Source organism: Hemitrygon akajei, chromosome 10, assembly GCF_048418815.1.
Source record: "Hemitrygon akajei chromosome 10, sHemAka1.3, whole genome shotgun sequence".
In the NCBI taxonomy this organism is placed as follows: domain Eukaryota; kingdom Metazoa; phylum Chordata; class Chondrichthyes; order Myliobatiformes; family Dasyatidae; genus Hemitrygon; species Hemitrygon akajei.
The window spans coordinates 57,557,397-57,578,129 of record NC_133133.1 but is presented as its reverse complement, the minus strand read 5'-3'; the positions used below and the strand labels follow the sequence as shown (position 1 = coordinate 57,578,129).

The 20,733-nt window shown below is 38.8% G+C and overlaps 1 protein-coding gene across 2 annotated transcripts in view; it reads right to left on the bottom strand.

Moving 5' to 3' along the window:
* Positions 1 to 16,471, bottom strand: part of znf711 (zinc finger protein 711) — a 47,446-nt gene extending 30,975 nt beyond the window's left edge. Inside the window, exon 1 of one of the 2 annotated variants that reach the window (XM_073058383.1) lies at positions 15,643 to 16,471. The gene's annotated coding sequence lies outside the window, so the exon portion shown is untranslated. The remainder of the gene's footprint in view (positions 1 to 15,642) is intronic. The other variant, XM_073058382.1, reaches the window with a different exon arrangement.
* Between the last annotated feature and the right edge of the window lie 4,262 nt (positions 16,472 to 20,733).

Below are 20,733 nucleotides of genomic sequence, written 5' to 3'. Positions count from 1 at the left end.
AGGAAGCTCTAGATCGTCCTAACATACTGACATTACAACTACATTTGCAGGGAAATATCAAGTTGTAGTATTCAGTTTTTAAGTAAAGTTTACAAGCTATAAATAACAATGCATTCCAAAACTGATGCTTATTCAACTGAAGTCACTGGTCTGAAATAGATAAAAAGAAATTCACATCAATAAAATCAACAACAGCACTTTATATAATGGGAAAGGGTCTGAAGATTAATCAACTTTGTTACTTAATAAATTTCACCATAATCTATTGCATAAATGGTCTTGGCTCCATGATAAATATCCAGGTGCTCACATAGTCTTTTCATATTATTTGTGAGACTATTTAATCCTTACACTTGCATCCCAGAGGAATCAGGTGTCTGAAGATCAGGACCTCAAACCTAGATCGAAAATCATGGTTTACCAGACAATAATGATTCCTGAAATAAAAGTAGAAAATACTAGAAAGGCTCAGCAGGTCAGGTGGTGTTTGTGGAAAGAAAATCTGTTAAGGTTTCAGGTCTGGCACTTTTCATCAGATCAGAACCTAGAAAGTAAAAGAAGTTAGAGACTACATTGGGGAGAACTTGGAGAATGGGTGAATGGTTGAAACAAAGGAAATTTCACTGACAGGGTAAAATAATATGGCAGTTAAATTAAATCAGATTAAGCTTCATCATCTATGGAATGTATTGCTGATGTTCAGGTGAAAGTAATTTATTTGCACCAATGTACTGCATTTGATGTTCACAATGTGGTTTCTTTTATACTGGAAAAACTAAACACAGATCAGATGATTACTTTGCTGAATACCTGCATTCAGCCCACAATATCAGCCTGCCACTTTAATTCAACATCCCACTCCTACTGTTGAATCCCAATGCCTTTCTGTTGGAAGCCTACTGTACTGTTACAATGATCCTAATGCAAACATCTCATCTTCTGTCTGGGCACAACACAGACCATAGGTTCTGCTTTCTTTCTATTTGTAAGAGAACTGGCCATTTTTGCTTACCGTCCATTTCCCCCCCCCTCAAAAGTAGCACATTAATCTTTTTTTCTACACAGTAATGTAATAACTGGCAAATGAATTTATTTCATATGTCAATCTTAATTCAAAGTTAACGCTCAAATTTTAGCCAAAGTTAAAACAAAATTTCAAACCTTGAAGCTTCTAGTCATAAGTTCAATCATATTTATTGTAATTTAACTAAATATTTATTAAGCTTTACCTTAATTGGTGAGAAACTTTCCTAGGTTTGTGCTGGTTCAGGTATCATCATTGGTACCAAGATGACTACAAAGGCAGGCCAACCTGGTGTAGAAATTTTCACAGCCAATGTTCTTCTTTTTCTTAAGCAATTCATTCTAATGTAGTGGTGTCTGAGGTGATTGTGATGAGGCAGGTGATGCTGACAGGATAGATGGATGGAGAGACTGCAAGGCCCTTCCCCTGTTCACATCAGGTATTGTGTATGCTCACAAGATTCTGAATGCCATCCTAAAAAGCCACTTCTCCACTCTAAGTGGCCCTGAACCTGTTGCCTGACCTGCTGGATGTTTCATCATTGATGTTTTCACTACGAACCTGAGATTCCCACCAGTTTTCTACTTTGCTACTTAAGTTGCATCTCCCCACAAAAGAGGCTTTGAGTATATCCCCTTATCTTTTACTCTGACTGTAAGTGAAGCATACAACCTGTCTGGAGCAGTTTTTCATATTGTAGCTGGAATTTCCAGAAAATAGCTTAATCCTAGCTATGCAAAGATGCATAACTAGTAACTATGTCAGAATCCGAAATCATGTTTATTATCACTGAACTGTCGAAATTTGTTGTTTCATGGCAGCAGTACAGTACAAGACATAAAAATTACTATGCCACAAAAAAATAAATAAATAAATGTGCATGAATAGTGTGAAAAAGGAATAGTGAGGCAATGTTCTTGGACTTCAGGTTCTGGCACCTGCCCCCTGATTACAGTAATGTGAAGAGGACAAGTCCCAAATGGTGAGGACCTTAAGATGTCCTTGATGGTGAGGGAGCTGGCCGAGTCCCTAACCCTCTGTGCAGGGGTTCCCAACCTTGAAGCCTGACCATTTACTGATGCAAATAGTCAGAATGCTTTCCACTGTACATCTGTTAAAAATTGCTACAATCTTTGGTGACATACCAAATCTCCTCAAACTCCTAATGATGTATAGATGGTGGTATGCCTATTTTTCCCCTCTTTGTGTCAGGTACTGGGTAAATTCTCTGAGATGTTGATGCCCAGGAACTTAAAGCTGTTCACTCTTTCCACTGCTGACCCATCAATAAAGACTGGTGCGTGTTCTTTCAACTTTCCCTTCCTGAATTTCAAAATCAATTCTTTGGTCTTGCTGACATTGAGTGTAAGTCTATTGCTGCAACATCACTCAACCAGCTGATCTATCTCACTCCCACATGCCTCTTCATTGCCATCTGAGATTCTGCAAACAGTGGTGTAATTCACTGTCTCTTGCTATATTATTTTATTGCTGATCATCACTTATAAACTGGAAAAATCATCTGATCCCTTAGCAAAAAGCAGCATATTTTGCAAAATTACCAGGTAAGTACTTAGTTGTTAATAAATAAAGAGTTGCCCTGAATATGTTCTTTTGCACTCATCACTCAGCTATCTGTCTTGATGGGCTAAGACAAAGGAAAGACCACATCATTAAAGCAGAATACAAATCTTTTAATAGGTTCCCTGATTCCCCAGTTCTGAAATGCTAAATCTATTCTTAATCAATCCCACTTAGCAAAACTGAAATGTCATAGACGATGATGGAGGCTAAACCCACATTATAGCATAAGAGCTTTGGAGGGTTAATGGTGCCTAATGGCGACTCATTTGCTTGCATCTTCAGAAACAGCTCTATTTCCACTGTTAATATCTTTATTTTACTCTTTCAGGATTCTCTTGAAGACCCTGACCTGGAGTTACACGCAGGCTTTGGTTCTTTGCAGGAATGGGACCCGTTCTTGGGGTTCCACGACAGGCCGTTATTCGACGTGCCCAGAGTCTCGCTCGTGTTTGGAAGCCTAAGATCTCGAGGCTCTGGGGATGGGCGGATCAAGGGTCGGTGTCACGGCAGGAGACTCGTGTGTTGTTGGGAGGCCGGAAAGTCTTTCACCGTGGGCCTGAAGACCCAAGGTTGTTGCAATCTTCAGACACAAGAGCTTGAAAAAAGCGGACTTTTAACATCATCAACCAGCGGGTTGTTGTTATGCCTCCTGCTCGTTGTGAAAATGGGGGACACCTCCCTCTCCCTTGCCAGCGAAGGAGAGAACCTGTGGTTTGTCAATGTCATATGAAACGCGAAGCCTTTGGGGTAACTTTGGTCTGTGTCTTTACTATTGCTTAGCACACACTTGGGCTTGGTGACGGTACCAATACGCCTTTTTTTGCAGGTGGGGGAGGGGAATCGTTGCTTGCCGCCATTTACGCACAGGAGGGGGACTTTGGGGTTCTCATGTTTAACTGTTGTTCACTCTTTGGGGCACTTCTCTGTTTTCATGGATGTTTGCAAAGAAAAAGCATTTCAGGATGTATATTGTATACATTTATCTGACGTTAATCTGGACCTTTGAACCTTTGAACAAGAGAACTGACACCTGTAACCATGTCAATTTTATTGTCATAAGTCTAATGGAAATTAGTAAACCAAATAGCATTCAACAACAATCTTAATGGACACATTTTAAACAATAACTTATGTCTTCTTATTACTTCCTTTGAGTTCAAAAGGTCAGGAAGAAATGAAAATACATACACTATTTGTGTTCCACAATCAATGTAACCACTGTAAAATAAACCTTATTTTCAAACTGAGAATCAAACTTGATCTCAAAAATTCTTTAAATATGTCATGATGAATATTAAAAGGGTTTATTTTGTAAAAGATTAAGGAACTAATAAGCTTATGAACTTTTTGTACCTTCACTTAAGCACCAAAATATCTGCCAACAAAAGACCTGCCATTTAGTTATTACCAACTTTTATGAAGCAAATCATGTTTTCTTCTCAGAAACTTTCATAAATATTAAGTATAATTCTGAACTTTTATGTCTTAGACCATAAAATGCCTCACAGGTAATACATGGATAGGGGTTCAAATTATATAGCATGTCCTAAATAGTGCTAGGTTGAAAAAAAAGAGTTTTTAGTGGAAAAGACAATCTAGGACTCAATGGCAGATGTTCGATGTACTGTACTTCTACTTCACCAACATGCACAAGCAGCTTTGAATTTATAATGTGCTTGGCAACAGCTGGCCAGTAATAACTCTTCCTTTGATTTTCTTCAGTGAGACATCTGGCCTCCACTCAGCCTAGGTTATTCAGTCTTCAGGGCAGTCTATAAATTGGAAACAGTCCGAACCATTGGTCCCCCTTCCTATCAGTGACTGTTTAATATCAAATTTAAACATACCTCTCCATCTGTCTAACAACATCTCAATCCTTTTCCCCCATACCTTTCAATTTTAATTAAACGCAAACATAAATAAACCAATCTGAAATATAAAACATCATCGTAGGGTACAGCTTTATTCCTTTGTTAATTAAATCCTTAGTCAAATCTCTTTAATACATATTTAGCCTGACAAGGGTATAGCATTGGGCATAAATATAAATATTTCCTAGCTGATGCAGCTAGAGGTCTTTATTTGTTAAATAGATGTGCACATTTGCTATTTCAGGGGTGAAAACAAAAGATATATTGATAAACCCAGTCTGTCTGGTTAAAGTGTACAAGTAACGGAAAATTCCAAATCACAGTATTGTTTGTTTCTAACCTCAAAACTGTAAAGGAAGTAGTTTATAGACATATTACAGTATATATATTTTTTAAATCTACAAGAGTGTACTAGCCAATAAAGTCTGGAAAACAGAATTAATAGTGCAGGAAAAATCACCAATGAGACAATGGCTAGATTTTTTTAAGCTGACACTAAATGTATGATGTCTACAGTACTTCACAATACCAACGTTTTTAATTAAAAAGGGATTAACCCTTAGTTTTCCAGAGCCTATGCTGATGGACTAACTGAAATTGAAAACTTAAAAGGCTATCCACTATCACTATAAAATATTCACTTCACTCTAAGATAAATGAAAAAAAATCTCTATATTACTTCAGTTACATACATTTATTATATTCCCAGAAATGCAAATTTAGTGCATATTTTTTACAAGCAGTCAAAAATCAGATATGTCTGAACTCATGTACAGTGCAAATATCCAAAAAGCTGGACTCTTCAATCAGGTAAATGATAAATAACTAAAGGGTGCTATTCTAATTCAATCAAAACAATTTCATTTATTAATCAGTTAGGAAAATTTATTTCACCTATTAAGGAGCAGCAAATAGCTAGCTTTCCGGAACCAGGTAATTAACAAGAAATAAAATCAAATTGCTCAATTTCATGAAGCCAAAACAAAAGATGTACAATAGAAAGTGTGCAAGCTTCTTTAATTGCTAACTTAATAAACTAGTTTACTGAGTCTGCCCTCACTTGCATCTCCTCTATTTCCTGGACGTTCACCCGTACCCTGCGACCACTACTTTAACAGGGGTAGAGCTCCTCACCCTTACCAATCATCCGTGAGCCTCCGCATCCAGTGCATCGTTTTCCACACTTCCACCATCTGCAATGAGACCCTACCACCAAATATCTTTACCTCCTACCCATTCTCTGCTTTCCGCAAGGATCACTCTCTCTCTGATTCCTTTGACCACTCGTCCCTCCCTACTAATCTCCCTCTTGGCACTTACACCTGTAAGTGGCTGAAGCCTGCTACACCTGCCCATTGACTTCCTACCTCACCTCCATTCAGGGCCCCAAACAGTCCTTCCAGGTAAGGCAACACTTTACCTGGAAGTCTATTGGAGTCATCTACTCTGTTTGGTGCTCCCAATGCGGCCTCCTCTAAATTGGTTAGAGCCAATGTAGAATGGGGGACTGCTTTGACAAGCACCTTCTCACATCAAGCAGGATTTCCCTGTGGCCAACCATTTTAATTCCATGGCTAATGGCCTCTTCTACTGCCATGTTGAAGCCACTCTCCGCTTGTAAGAGCAACACCTCATATTCTGTTTGCGTAGTCTCCAGCCTGATGGCATGAACATCAATTTAACTTCCAGTAATGTTTCACCCTTGCCCCTCCCTATTCTGGTTCCCCTCTAACCTTTTCTCTTCTTTTCACCTGCCTATCACCTTCCTCTGGTACTCCTTCTCCTTCCCTTTCGCTCATGATCCACTTGCCTCTCCTATCAGATTCCTTCTTCAGCCCTTTACCTTTTCCATCTATCACCTTCCAGCCTCTCACTTCATCTCCCCTCCTCTATCCACTTGGCTTCATCTATCACCTTCTAGCATGCACTCCTTCCCTTCTCCCACCACCTATTCTGGCTTCTTTCCCCTTCCTATCCAGTCCTGATGAAGGGTCTCGGCCTGAAACATTGACTCAGTTGTTTGTATTGCAGTGTTGAACACATACAAGACCAAAATATCAAGAGAGGAGCACTTTTAAATCATGTTCTTATTGAAACAGATGATGTGAAATGTACTTTGTGCTTTTGTCACCCGTCAGGGAACATAAAAAATAATGGAAAAGAAATACAGTTGATTCCAGTTAATTGGGGCACATTGGGACCAGTACATTTTGTACTAATTAAGTAGCTGCCCCAATTAGCCAAAGTTTCATGGAAATAGAGGTATAAAAATGAGAAACTAAGTAACAAATTATGTATTTAAATAAAACACAAACCAAACTAGAACACTACCAACAGACTACAGCACTATAATACTGTATTAGTTCCTAAGATATTGAGGGAGGAATTGATCCAGTGTATGCTACTGTGTTCTTTTGATTGACTGTAAATGAACAAAATCAGCACAAACACCTCAGTGTAGATAATCAATTGCCCTCATATAATCCTTTTGATGACTGCATCCTCCAAATCATTGTAACATTCAAGATGACTGTCAATACCTTAAATTTTCTTAGTTCTTAACTTGTGAAGTAGTGAAATGGTTTCATTTTGATTCTCAGCCATTTCTAGCATCTTCAAGCCTGAATTCTTGAAACCTCAGTGAGCAAAAGAGTTCTGAATTGTCTTACTGCTATTTCTTGCCAACTATCAGTGACAAAATTCACTGTTCCTTTTTATTAAAAACGTCAATACATGCAACCGACGCTATTTAAAAACTGTTCGCTCTAAGCGTGGTGTAGTGTCTAATGGCCACACAACTGCACAGGTCTGACGCTAATTTTGGCAAGTCTCCTGCCTTAATTAATTAGTGTCCCAAGTAAACAAAGGGAATCCTGAATATTTTCTCAATTAGTTTTTATTCTTTAAGAATTGTCCCAAACAAGCGGCTTCACCGATTAACCAATGACCCAAGTAACTGGAATCCAGTACAAGTGTTACTACAGGTTAAGCCATAAAAAGAAGAGAAAAAGAACAATCAGTTGTACTGAGCTGTTTCTTTTGTTGTAAACAGGTTGACCATTGCATCGAACTTAAGATCTGTGTAGAATTCTTTAATACTGACAATGAACATGTAGATTTTGTGGCCACTGCAAGTCAAGCTCAAATCCATGTAAGCAATCATTCAAGATGCTGATCTCAAGTGACTATGTGAAAATTAGATAGATAGATAGATAGATACTTTATTCATCCCCATGGGGAAATTCAACTTTTTTTCCAATGTCCCATACACTTGTTGTAGCAAAACTAATAACATACAATACTTAACTCAGTAAAAAAATATGATATGCATCTAAATCACTATCTCAAACAGCATTAATAATAGCTTTTAAAAAGTTCTTAAGTCCTGGCGGTTGAATTGTAAAGCCTAATGGCATTGGGGAGTATTGACCTCTTCATCCTGTCAGAGGAGCATTGCATCGACAGTAACCTGTCGCTGAAACTGCTTCTCTGTCTCTGGATGGTGCTATGTAGAGGATGTTCAGAGTTTTCCATAATTGACCGTAGCCTACTCAGCGCCCTTCGCTCAGCTACCGATGTTAAACTCTCCAGTACTTTGCCCACGACAGAGCCCGCCTTCCTTACCAGCTTATTAAGACGTGAGGCGTCCCTCTTCTTAATGCTTCCTCCCCAACACGCCACCACAAAGAAGAGGGCGCTCTCCACAACTGACCTATAGAACATCTTCAGCATCTCACTACAGACATTGAATGACGCCAACCTTCTAAGGAAGTACAGTCGACTCTGTGCCTTCCTGCACAAGGCATCTGTATTGCATCATTACAGAGACTTATTTAATAGTTAATAACCAATCAGCAAGAAGGTTTTGTAGGGAAAAGTGTACAGATGGTCTGGCACTGCGAATGTATCAAATGCACAACTGAGTGCTATTGCAAACCAGCAACCGAAGAACTGTTGACAAAGTCTTGACAATAGGGAAAAGAAAATTACTTACATCCTTAGTAATTCTGTAAAGCGATACATTGCAAATGTGCCTGTGACATTCAACTGTTTAACTGCGTCTTTTTCCCTAGCATCAATCATGTAATACACAACTTTCCATAAACCTTCTGAATTACATCAAAAACCATAATGATCCAAATGCTTAGCTGTTACCAATGAGCATGACAGTAGATCTACAAAGTTGCACTGAATTACAAACAGCTGCATTTTTCCCGCAAAGTCAAAATATAGATGAAATAACTTTTCAGTCACTGTTACCTACAAAGCAATTTGAACGTTAAATTCATGTTAATTACCTGAAACAATATTCTTATCCAAATCAAGTAATTAAAGCTTCAAGGTTCAATAGTGATCAACATAAACTTTCATATACATGAACTTCATTACAATTCAAGATACCAGTTTTAAACACAGAATTATTTTGAGTTAAAGTGACAAGTATTGGATAAGAGAAATGGATGCTATTGTGCACAGCAAGACAAGTAAGGAAGATGACAATGGGAACAATTAGGAAGGAAAAAAGCAGAGGGAACCAGATGAGGGTATTAAAAGAGAGGATCCAGTGCGGGGTAGTTGATGGAACATGGAGTATAAGAATAGGTCATAGGGGAGGGTGGGGCTGGAGAGAGAGATTGGGAAAGGGAACAAGAATGGGAGGAGCAAAGGTCAATCGGAAGATTAGGTTCATAATTATCATCATTGGTGTACATATAAAGGACATAATAAAAGCCATGAAAATTAGACAGGAGTTACAGTTATTATCCCTCAGCCATCAGGCTCTTAAATGTAAGGGATGACTTTTCTCAGCTCCTCTTGGCCCAAAAACTGCACTATTTACACAACCTACAGACTCACTTTCAAGGACTCTTTATCTCATGTTCTCCATATTTATTGCTTATTTATCTATTATAATAATTATTTATTTTTGTATCTGTGCAGTTTGCTGTCTTTTGCACAGATTGTACACGATTTGTGTGTGGTCTTTCACTGATTCTACTTCGTATTATGATTATTAGATTTATTGAGTATGCCCACAAGAAAATGAATCTCGGGGGTTTTCTATGGTGATATACATGTACTTTGATACTAAGTTTACTTTGAGCTTTAAAGGTTACCAGAAATTGGAAAATTTAATACAGTCAGCCCTCCTTATCCGAGGGGGATTGGTTCCTGGACCCCCTGCGGTTACCAAAACACACGGATGCTCAAGTCCCTTAATTTAACCTGTCTCAGTGCGGTGGACTTTAGGGCCCGGCAGAGCTCAGGACCCGCCGCCCACAGTGTTTCTGTTCCGTTGACGGAAAACGATCACGATTGAAAATAAAGTGGAAATAATAAAGCGATCAGAAAGAGGTGAAACGCCATCGGTCATTGGAAAAGCATTAGGCTAAAGTTGGTCAACGATTGGAACAATCTTAAAGGATAAAGTGAGAATAATGGAGCATGTGAAGGCCCTGCCCCATTGAAAGCTACAATTATTACTAAGCAACTAAGGGTTTCATTACTAAGTACTAAGGGTTTAATTATTGAAATACATGTTTCATAAGTGTTTTATATGCATAGAAAGGTAAAATATATTCTATATACTAAGACAAACATTTGACTGACGCTAAATAATACCAAATGTACCCATTCCAACTTAGAGAACTTCTGTTTTTTCTCGATTCCCGATCCTATGCACATCCTCCCATATACTTGAAATCACCTCTAGATTACTTATAATACCTAATGTAGATGCTATGTAAACAGCTGTTATACTGATGTTTAGGGAATAATGACAAGAAAAAAGTCTGTACATGCTCAAACAACAAGTGCTGGAGAGAGAACCTCCAGGTTTACCCGATCCGCAGTTGGATGAATCCGCGCATGCGGAACCCGCGGTTAAGGAGGGCCAACTGTATTTATACTTCTGGGTTGTAAACTACTCAGGTACAATGAGGTGTCAATCACCTAGTCTAAGTTGGGCCTCACCTTGGCAGTGGAGAAGGTTGAGAATGGGCAGGTCTGTGTGATAATGGCATGGGCAATTGAAATGGCATGCAGCTAGGAACTTGGGATGGCAGTGTAAACAGTGCAGGCGCTCTGTAAATTGTTTGCCTAGTCTACACTAGATCTTGCTGATGTAAAGGAGGCCACATTGGGAGCACACAAATCTTTGCCTCACACTTGATTTTATATCACCTCCTTCACCACCATGAAGGTTGGTTCATTTGTTGGATGGTGATGAAGGAGGTGATGTAAAATCAAGTGTGGAACCTACTGCATTGGCAAGAGTATGTGTCGGGGAGAAGTGAACAGGGTGGGCCAAAACAGTCATATAGAAAATGGTCGTGCAGACAGCAAAAAGAGGTGAACTGTACCAAAAATACATTAACAAGGTCATCACTAGAACTCCTTTTCTCAAGCCATGGCACACATCGTTTCTACCCAAAATGACAAAAGGCAAATAAGCTTCTTGTTCAGTCCTAGATAGCAATTGAAAAGATACCAAACAGAAAATTCAGTACAAAGGACATACAGAATTTCAGAGCCCAATCATAACTTTAAATTTATACCAATTTCTGTTACCATCCAAAAATAAAGTACATGGTGATCAAAAGCATACTCTATTAAACTTAAGGATTAAAACTAATCCCCAACAACCTAAAAATTATAAGAAAAATTAAATTGATTCTATATTAGAAATAACAAAATCTTCGTTTGCAATTCAAACTATGCAAAATAATAACACAAAACCAGCTCCAGGATTAACTCTAGTCTTAAAAAAAACACTGCCAATTCTAAACGCACTTGCTCGTGCAAATGCAATTTTCCAAATGCAGATTGGGTTGACTTACACTGCTGTTCAACTGTTCACATGAAAAATGTTCTATTTAAAAGCATCAGTTTAGAAAAATGCATGTTATAAAATGAATCTATTTTAATCTGTTGTTTACTATTTTCCTTAAACATACTGAAGATTGAAGGCCATCATGAACAGAGGATAATGTCACTTGCACATTTCTCATTAAAATCTTTCACAAGGCTATACATTTATGATCCTTTTCCTTCAATGCTTAGTTTTATTTACTTTGCGGCAGTCACATGTAACTGAGCTGCAAAACAAAATTATAAAATCTCAAGCCCAACTCATCACTTATATACCGGTACCTTAGATTTGTATAAAACTTCCCAAACCACCTCAGAGGGGTGATCAGAAATAAATGGATGCCAATCCAAAAAGAAAAGATGGGTTTTAAGCAAGATTGTGGAGGAAAAAGAAATTTCGGAGTAAGGTGCTACATTAGGTGCTGTTACATCAACATACATATTCAACCACCTAAAGACCCATGATAAACCTAATAATGACACCTTAATTATCTGAAAGAAGTATACTCTGATAACCAATGAAACCACAACACACTATGCCAAAATTTTAACAGGAATGCAGTGGTATTCTGCTTTTAGAAGATGGCGGAAGCGACTAATGGCAATGTCCTTCCAACAGTTTACGAAAGTGCAACTTTTACCTCTTTCAAATATCATTCTACTATTAAGCTGTGTGCCATTGGACCCTGTAATTTATATTTTTAAGGTGTGTTTTCGGACTGATTGTGTGATCTAGCACTTTGCTGTCACCAAAGGGAATACAGTGAGTTTTGGAGTGAGGTAAGCCAGTGGTCCCCAACCAACTGGCTGCAAAGCATGTGCTACCGGGCCGCGAGGCAGCTGACTCATATCGCTTCACGCCACCAAATCATATCGTTTCCTCGCGGCCCAGTGGTTGGGGTCCACTGGGGTAAGTGGCCTGGTGACTACGAAACCTGGAGACTCTGTTTCTTGCCGTTTAAAGCATCAAGCAAGATTGAAATCAAATCAACGACGAGGTGAAAGGCGAGCGGGTGTTCAGCAGTATCTGCCTATGCGTGATTGGCCTCTCTCTCCTTCTCGGTTGCCACTGCCAGAGGAATGTATCAGTGTCTTGGGTCCTGGGCAAGGATTAATCAATGCAGTTTGTGGATTGGACTCTGCAATTCAGGTTATTTGCTTCTGGTTACTCTTTTTTTTTATTGCTATTTTGATTGAGGTGGACTGGCTCTTGGCCTAGTCAATGAATGACAGTGCTAAATTGAACTGAACTAAACTCAACATTCCTAGACTGTTTCAAGGACTCTATAGTTTGATGTTTTATATTTGTGTTTTGCTCATTTTTTGTTATTTGCATGATTTGTGCTTTTTTGTGAGTTGGGTGTTTAATGTTTTCTTTGAACAGGTTCCATGGTTTTCTGTTTCGTGGTTGTCTGTGAGAATCTCAGGGTTGTATATACTGTGTACATGCTTTGATAATAAATGTACCTGGAACTTTTAAATACCGGTAGTTGATTAAAACTGAAGCTTACAAAATGGCAAGCAAAAGCAAAATACTTTTGGAGATCCATATTTACATCATGGTACTGAGGTTAAGGGGCTTGAGAACTTCAAGTTCCTAGGAGTGAACGTCACCAGTAGATTGAACTCGTCCAACCACATAGATATCAGGGCCAAGAAAACTCACCAGTACTTCTACTTTTTCAGGATACCAAAGAAATTTAACATGTCCCCTTTGACGCTCACCAATTTTTAAATTGATGCAACACTGAAAGCATTCTATCCAGAGGCATCACAGCTTAGTTTGTAAACTGCTCTGTGACCGCAATAAACCAGAGTTGTGGGCAACTCAGCACATCATGGAAACCAGCTATCCCTCTATTGACTTTGTCTACATTTCGCAGACTCCCACCCAGTTCAAGTATTCACTCTCTTCTTCCCCTTTCCCAAAGGTAGTAAGTACAAACATTTGAAAGCACATAACACCAGAATTGGGGATAGCTTCTTTAACGCTGTTATAAGACGAATGAAATTACCTTTTATGTCGTTGCACCTTATTGTCTACATACACTCACTTTCTCTGCAATACCCTATTCTGCATTTTGTTATTATTTTTCCTTCTGCTGTATTTCCATGTACTGTCGAAGTGAAACAATTTGTATGGAATGTATACAAGGCAAGTTTATTAGTGTAATTTGGTACACATGACAATAATAAACCAATCTACTTTTATTTTAAAACAACATTTTAAAAGGAATTATTTTGTTTGCATATCAAGATGGGGTGTTTTGAAAAGAATTTGCAGCATTCTTTTGATTTCTTTCAATATAGTTTAATTTCAGATCATCTACAACCAGTTTCTCAGATCCAGTGTAAAAACATTTGTACAATTAGATGGCATCATAAGTCATTTAAAAAACTTAAGCTTAGGATTCTGATCTTGAACAAATTCTACTTAACAATTCAATGATAATTCTGTATAAATTTACATCATATGATAAACCAGCCAAAAAGCTAGAACTTCTGCACTAAAAACTACTTATGTCAAATATAGTTTGCTCAAATTACATCTGACGGCGAGAATGCCTATGAGAGCACAAAGTAGGTGAAGTAACTATCACAATACTTTTAACTACAATACCTGTCTTTATGGGAAATTGTACATGGCACTGTGTTATAACCAGATATTTGAAAAACAGGCACAGATGCAACATTGGACAATAAGAGCTCAATCAAAGATTTTCATCCTAGAAATGTCAGGATTACAAAATTATACCACTGGCATATGTGGATGCCTAAAATTACAAGCTGCTGGTTGCAGCAGTAAACAGTTTTTCTATTGAGAATGACTGACAACCAATATTTACTGCACAGTATATAGTAATATACAACTGTCACATTATCCCTGCAGTTATAATTTCACAGGTCAGATATCACATTGTTAAAAGTCAGATATTCAGCAGTTATATTTCCAAAGTACAATCCATTTCAACCAATAATAGCTAGATAAGAAACTCCAATGCAATCACCAGAGTATTATTATAATTTCTGTAGTTGCCTCAAAACTAGATATTTGATCTGCTGCAATTTCAGCAAATACAAACTTCAGAGAAACTAGAATAAAAGTATAAGAAAACTAACACCATAAATCCATCAACTCTTGCTGCTACACCACGAGGATAACATGGAAACACTGAAAATAATCACCGGGTTTGATTGCACCTTAGCAGAAGAAACAGTAAATGTATCAAATGTGTGACCTTTTGGTCACTGATCACCTCCGTTGTTTACACTAATACCTCCTAACTTGGCAAGTATTTCCAAATGTTTCTGTTTTAGGTCATATTTATAGGATCCATTTTATTCTTTTGTATTAACAGAGAAAATTTAATGGATTGCACAAAACGTGCTTTACTGTCGAAACACTATTCCGAATAGGCTGTTTTAAATTTACAGAATTAAAGAGTTAACCACTTTTCCCTGAAAGCAATTTCCCACAGGTATTACCCGTTGGCAGATATGACACATGCACATTTCAAACAGGAAACCTCACGACATGGTTGAAATGTGGGAACTGTTTTTGTTAATCTTGGCACAAAGGGAATGGAGATATCAGATCAAATACATTTAGGTTAAAACCGTTGTTGCCATTTTAGTGACAATACGCAGAAATATTAAACTTAGATATAAATCTTCTTTTCCAATGATCATATTTTAAATCGGAAAACATTAAGAGTACAATAAATTAAAACAATATTTTTAAAGCTAAACCAACATGATGCAGCATCGCAGGATTTACAATGGATGACTTTGTTAGAGGTATCTCGCTCAGAGTAGACGAGTACCATCTCAAGCCGCAAAAACGGGCGGCAATGTGTGCGTGTCACTATGATGGGTCCGGACAGTCGTGTCTGTTGCAAAATGCTGCAAATCACTTGGCTGTGAGTGCGCGCACACACACACACACGCTATTTTCCAACTGCATCAGAGCCACGGCCCCGTGGAAGGTGAAAGGGTTGCAGTGAATTTCAGACACGGGGAAGGAAGACCGATCATGGCCGCTTCCCCTCCCCCAGCACTACCCCCCTCCCCCGGAGTCAGACACCAATCGCCCGCCCAGTGGCCGACATCTTGCTTTTCTGCCATATTACGTTTTCTGCCCCCCCTGCGCTTGTCCTCGCTGATTTGGGGGAGGTTACCTCAGCACAAACCGGTGGCCAAGACCTGAGCCTCCAGCTCAGGCCACCTTTCCTCCCTGATATTTCACTTTGTTTAACGTAATTGAACCTGGTCGCGCACAAAAGACGAACTCACTCCAACTTCTCTCTCGGATCGCCGTCTCCTCCTCCTCCGCGGCCGAAAGTCCGAGCTAACCGTCGAAATTTTCTCCGTCTCTTTCTTCCTATCTTGCTGCGCTGCTTCTTTTTGGTCCGCTGAGATTTCAAGCCCTATGTCGGGCTAGCCAAATGGGGCGGGAGGAACAGGGCCGCGGCCTAACTGCGGCCTTAACCCGGCCTAGTTCCGCCCTTCAATTACCTCAGTACGGGGCCCGAGGCGCGCCCTCCCCCCCCACCCACCGCTGGGCGGGCCCACTCGATGTGAGCCGGCAACTCGCTCGTCGTGCTGCAGCCGGCGGTGCTCTGAGTCGCGGCGCGGTGCCGTCTCCTGACAGGGGCCGAACGCTGCCCGGCGCCAGGCCCCGCCAATTAGGCTTCGATCTGGCGGCGGCGGCGGCGGGCTGAGCGCGCGCCCGCACCGGCTTGTCGGGTTACGTCAGAGCGAGGCAGCTGAGGAGTTGCAGTCTGAGCCGCAGGGTAGAGCAGAGCGCAGGCTGAGAGGCGCTGCAACAATAAAACCACGGGAATTGGGCGAAATCTGCAGTAACTGCAACAGAATAATGCAGCGCACGAAAGGGTAGAAGGTGCGTTATCAAATCCTGCAAACGAGGAGTTTGTTTTTGCACACGCTATGTTCCAGGCACAAAATAGTGCAGGCCCCATGGACGTGTCACTCGTTTACAATTATCCTTAACAATTCTTTTTACATTTTGTCTTCAATTGATTTGTGGTCCATTAAACAAAACGTAAAAGCGGTCTCAACAGTTTTAAATAGCCCCATCGGTGAATAAGAGCAATTGGTAGGTGAAGGAGAGGATTGGTGAGGTTTGCCATTTCTGGAATGTTAACACTGGCCAAATAATATTCAAGCCAAGGGTCGGCTATTATTCATTAAAAGGTATACACTACCACACCTCTAAGACACATTGTAGGTGAAATAATCAGATGTGGACCAACAGCTGTTCTCATTTCATTACCAGAACACAGGCCCCCATTGAAAATGGAAATTTGATGCACTGAACTGATACAAATAATGTAGTGGCAACAACTATAAATTCTGGAAATTACTTTTATATCATGGGAAATTGGAGAAGGAAACTGACAAAAATGTGTTTGCTTTAAGATATAGTTTGGTAGAATTTATTTTAAGTTTAGGAAAGTTTTAGTATGGGTGGAGCAATATTGGCTTAGATGAGTGTCTGTGAGTAGCTAATTTTAAAATATAACCTCATATTTGAAGCCTTTCACTTAACTGGAAAATTTTCATTCAGCTTGGCATGTGGTAAAAATTCTGTCAAGCATGTCAGCTAACTGGGGGCAAGTTGATAAAGCCATATAAAGAAAAATAATGGTAACATTTAAGGCAGTGGTTGAAAACAATTCTGTGTATCTACTTAAAGATTGCTGCAGTTAACTGAGAATATATACGGTGGATTCAGGTTCATTGGGTCAGATCGGGACCTGTACATTTTGGTCCAATTAAGTGGCTGTCCCATTTAGCTGAGGTTTCATGGAATAGCTAAAAAGGTAGTAAAAAGACCAACTGAGTAACAAATTATGCATTTAAATGAAATATAGAACAAATTAGAATGCTACCTATAGTACTACAGTGCTAAAAAACTGCATTAGTTCCTAATAGTCATCAACAGAGGAATTCATCCAGTGTACATAATGAACAAAATCAGTACAGACACCTATGCATATATGGACTGCCTTTGTAAAGTGCTGCTGACGATGCATCCTTAATCTTCATTTTCATTGTAACATTCAAGATGATTGTTGATACCTTCAAATTAATTGTAGTTGATAACTTGAAGTAGTGATAGCATTTCATCTTCACTCCCAGCCAGTGTTGGCATCTCCAAGCCTGAATGCTTGAAAATGCAATGAGCAAAAGAATTCTGCATTGTCTTGCTGCTTATTTCTCGCCAATTATCAATGACATAGATCACTTCTCTTCGAATGCAAACACATACAAATGATGCTATTTAAAAACTGCTTACTCAAAGCACAGTGTAGTATCTAACGGCCACACAAGTGCAACAACAGACTGCTTGGCCTGCTGCGTTCCACCAGCGTTTTGTGTGTGTTGCTTGAATTTCCAGCATCTGCAGATTTCCTCATGTTTGCTAGTTAGAACCTGTTCAGCACCAGTCTCATGCCACAGTTAAGGGACATAGTGTCCCCAATAAACAAGGGGATTCCTGGCAATTTTCTCAGTAAGTTTGTTCTTTAAGAATTCTCCCAAATAAACAGTTACCCCAATTAACCAGAACCCATTGTACTGAATTTACCAATAAATTTTCTTAGTTTTGCTCAATAATCTTAAAAGCCAAATAAAAGATGCTAAAGACTTCTCAATTGGGAAAGACAAAAAAAACTGAGGACAAGTTAAGCAGATCTGGAATGAACATAGATAGTGAGGTTTATTTTCTGAAGTCAGAAACATAAATACAACACTTTAGAATGAAAAGTTAAAAGCTTAGAATTTAATAAGGGCATGTTTATCAATTTTGCCTTTTTTGACTATGCTGCATTGGTTGAAAATTATAATTTCAAATCAATTAAAAGCCAGATTCATCTTGTGGAACCTAATATACAGAGAATTGGTTTGAAATGCTAGTAATATGGAACTTCTCAAGTTGAGATCACTGAATAGTCATCTCACTGAAACATGCAACAGTTATAACTAAAGGTTATTACCTCTATCTGAACAATCCAAAGCAACGATGTTTTATTTCAAGTGTTCTGCTACTTAGGACTAAGATGAGTAAAAATTCTCTTTACTTAGGTCATGTCTCTCAGAAATTCTAGAGAACCAAATTTGTGCAAATGTGGAGGTGCTTAAGGAAATTAAGGACTTGACTATTTGTTTTCTAGGATCACAAAGGAGGAAAAAATGAACCTGGTGGAAAATTACTATACATGTCATTGTATCTTTCATATAACAAAATTCAAAGTATATTTATTATCAAAGCATGTATACTGTATATAACCTTGAGATTTATCTTTTTGCAGGTATCCACAAAAGAAAGAAATACAATAGAACCAGTTTTAAAAACACACACACAATACCATCAAGCTCCCGGTGTGTGAAATAAAAGAACAGATTGTGCAAATAAAAAGTAAACAAATAATATTAACTGCAGAATCCCTGAAAGTGAGTCTGCAGCCACTGAGCTGAGGCAGAGTCAGTTCAATGCTGAAGCGTCTTGATCAAATTGCTCAAATAGTTAAAAAGAAGTAAACCAAAACACAAGGAACTGCAGAGTCTCTGAACGTGAGCTCACAGCTGTAGAACACGTTCAGCACTGAGAAGAGTGAAGCCCATTCTGTAGCCTTATGGCTACAGTGCAACAGCTGTTCCCAAACCTGGTGATGTGGGACCTAAGACCCCTGCACCTTACGCCTGCCGGCAGCAGTGAGACGACACTGGTCAAATGCAGGCAGACGGTGCTGAACACCTGTTCATTTTCTGCTCTCTTCCTTGATAATTTTACTCTTGTTCGACACTTTAATTGACGCGGAGTAAGGGAGCCGACCACAGGTTTGTGTTCCGCCCTTAAATGCTGGTCGCTGCACACTCTGTTCTCATCCATGCCAAATCCCCCAGGAGATTGCAGAAGCGCCAGATCGTTTAGTTGGCTCAGAAATATATCCTTAAAAAGGAAATTACAGGCTGCAATCAAATAGCAGTTCTGAAGAAGTATATTTAGACAAAGTAATATCTGGTAGTTTTGTGAGCTGTCTGCAGGATGTCACTATTGGTCACTGGTGCCGTCTTGCCAGGCCAATTAGGGCCAATAGGAAAAGCAAAAGAGAAAAAAGTGAATAAGGTTCATGTAGCTCAAATACCCATTGAATGACTTCGAACAAAACATTGAAATTAGCAGCATGTTCAAGGTCACATGCTTGTCAATGTCACAAACTATAATCATGAATGAGCTGCTTCTAGTTGTAAATAGGTCACAGAGCTATGAAAATACAACACTGTTGCTTTTGATTTATAACTGATTTTTCTGCAGGTGACAATATATAAAATGTGGAAATAGGTGTCAGCAACAATAGTCTCCCTATTCAAATTAAGAGGAAATGTGTTCACTATGTTTAAATTGTGACACAGCCACCATCTTTAGGATTATTTACAAGTTGAAGGAATCCCAGCAGTTCTTGTCAATCATTCCACTCCTTATGATAATAAAATAAATAAAATATTATTTAAAATGGTGAAAACTACTTAAAAGAAAAGCATTATGATATTGCATTACTGTGCTTCATTATGTTCTTTTAGGTAATTACGGAAAATATCATTAGGATTCTTCCACAGAACTCTGAGTAATCCAGGATGAACTCTTTTAGCTAAATTGAAAACTGATTGTAGAGTAATTTTCATAGAAATCAAGCATGATAATTTATACTCTATTTGCATGCAAATGCCACATCAAGCACACAAGAATTCATAACATCCAGTTCTTGAAGGGTTAAAGCAAGTTTAAGTCTATTCCAAATAAAAAAAATGAGCATTTAGTGTACTTGTCCCTATTCAGAATAAAATATTAATACTATGATGTACAGTAATCTTTATCAAATGCTGGATCTCAAATAAACTTACAGAGTTCAAATCTGGTCATGTATGACTGCAACACTGCACCACAAATTGACAAGAGAAGCACAAGTATGGAAGCTGCATCTAATGTCATCAGACTTGGGAAGGATCTTCAATTTCACCATTGCAATTAGGATCTTTTTCTTAAAAGATAAAATATATTTTGATGCTTCCCTCTGAGAACAATAAAAGAACAATAGTTCCATGAAAACGGTGCAGAATATCTTACTGCCCTGTTGCAGTGTATAGTTGCCATACCTTTCCTCACTACTTTATGCTGGAGTCTGCAAAGGGGAGATAGGCAGTTTTAGTATGCAAATTAACTGATGTATCTATTTTCAGTCTGAATTGAGCATTCATTGCCCAGTATCAGTTTGTAATCTGTTCAAAGAAGAGCTCGAAACATAAGTATCAAGATTGTTCTGCAAGTTTAAGATACATAGTTCTTCCATATTCCACAAA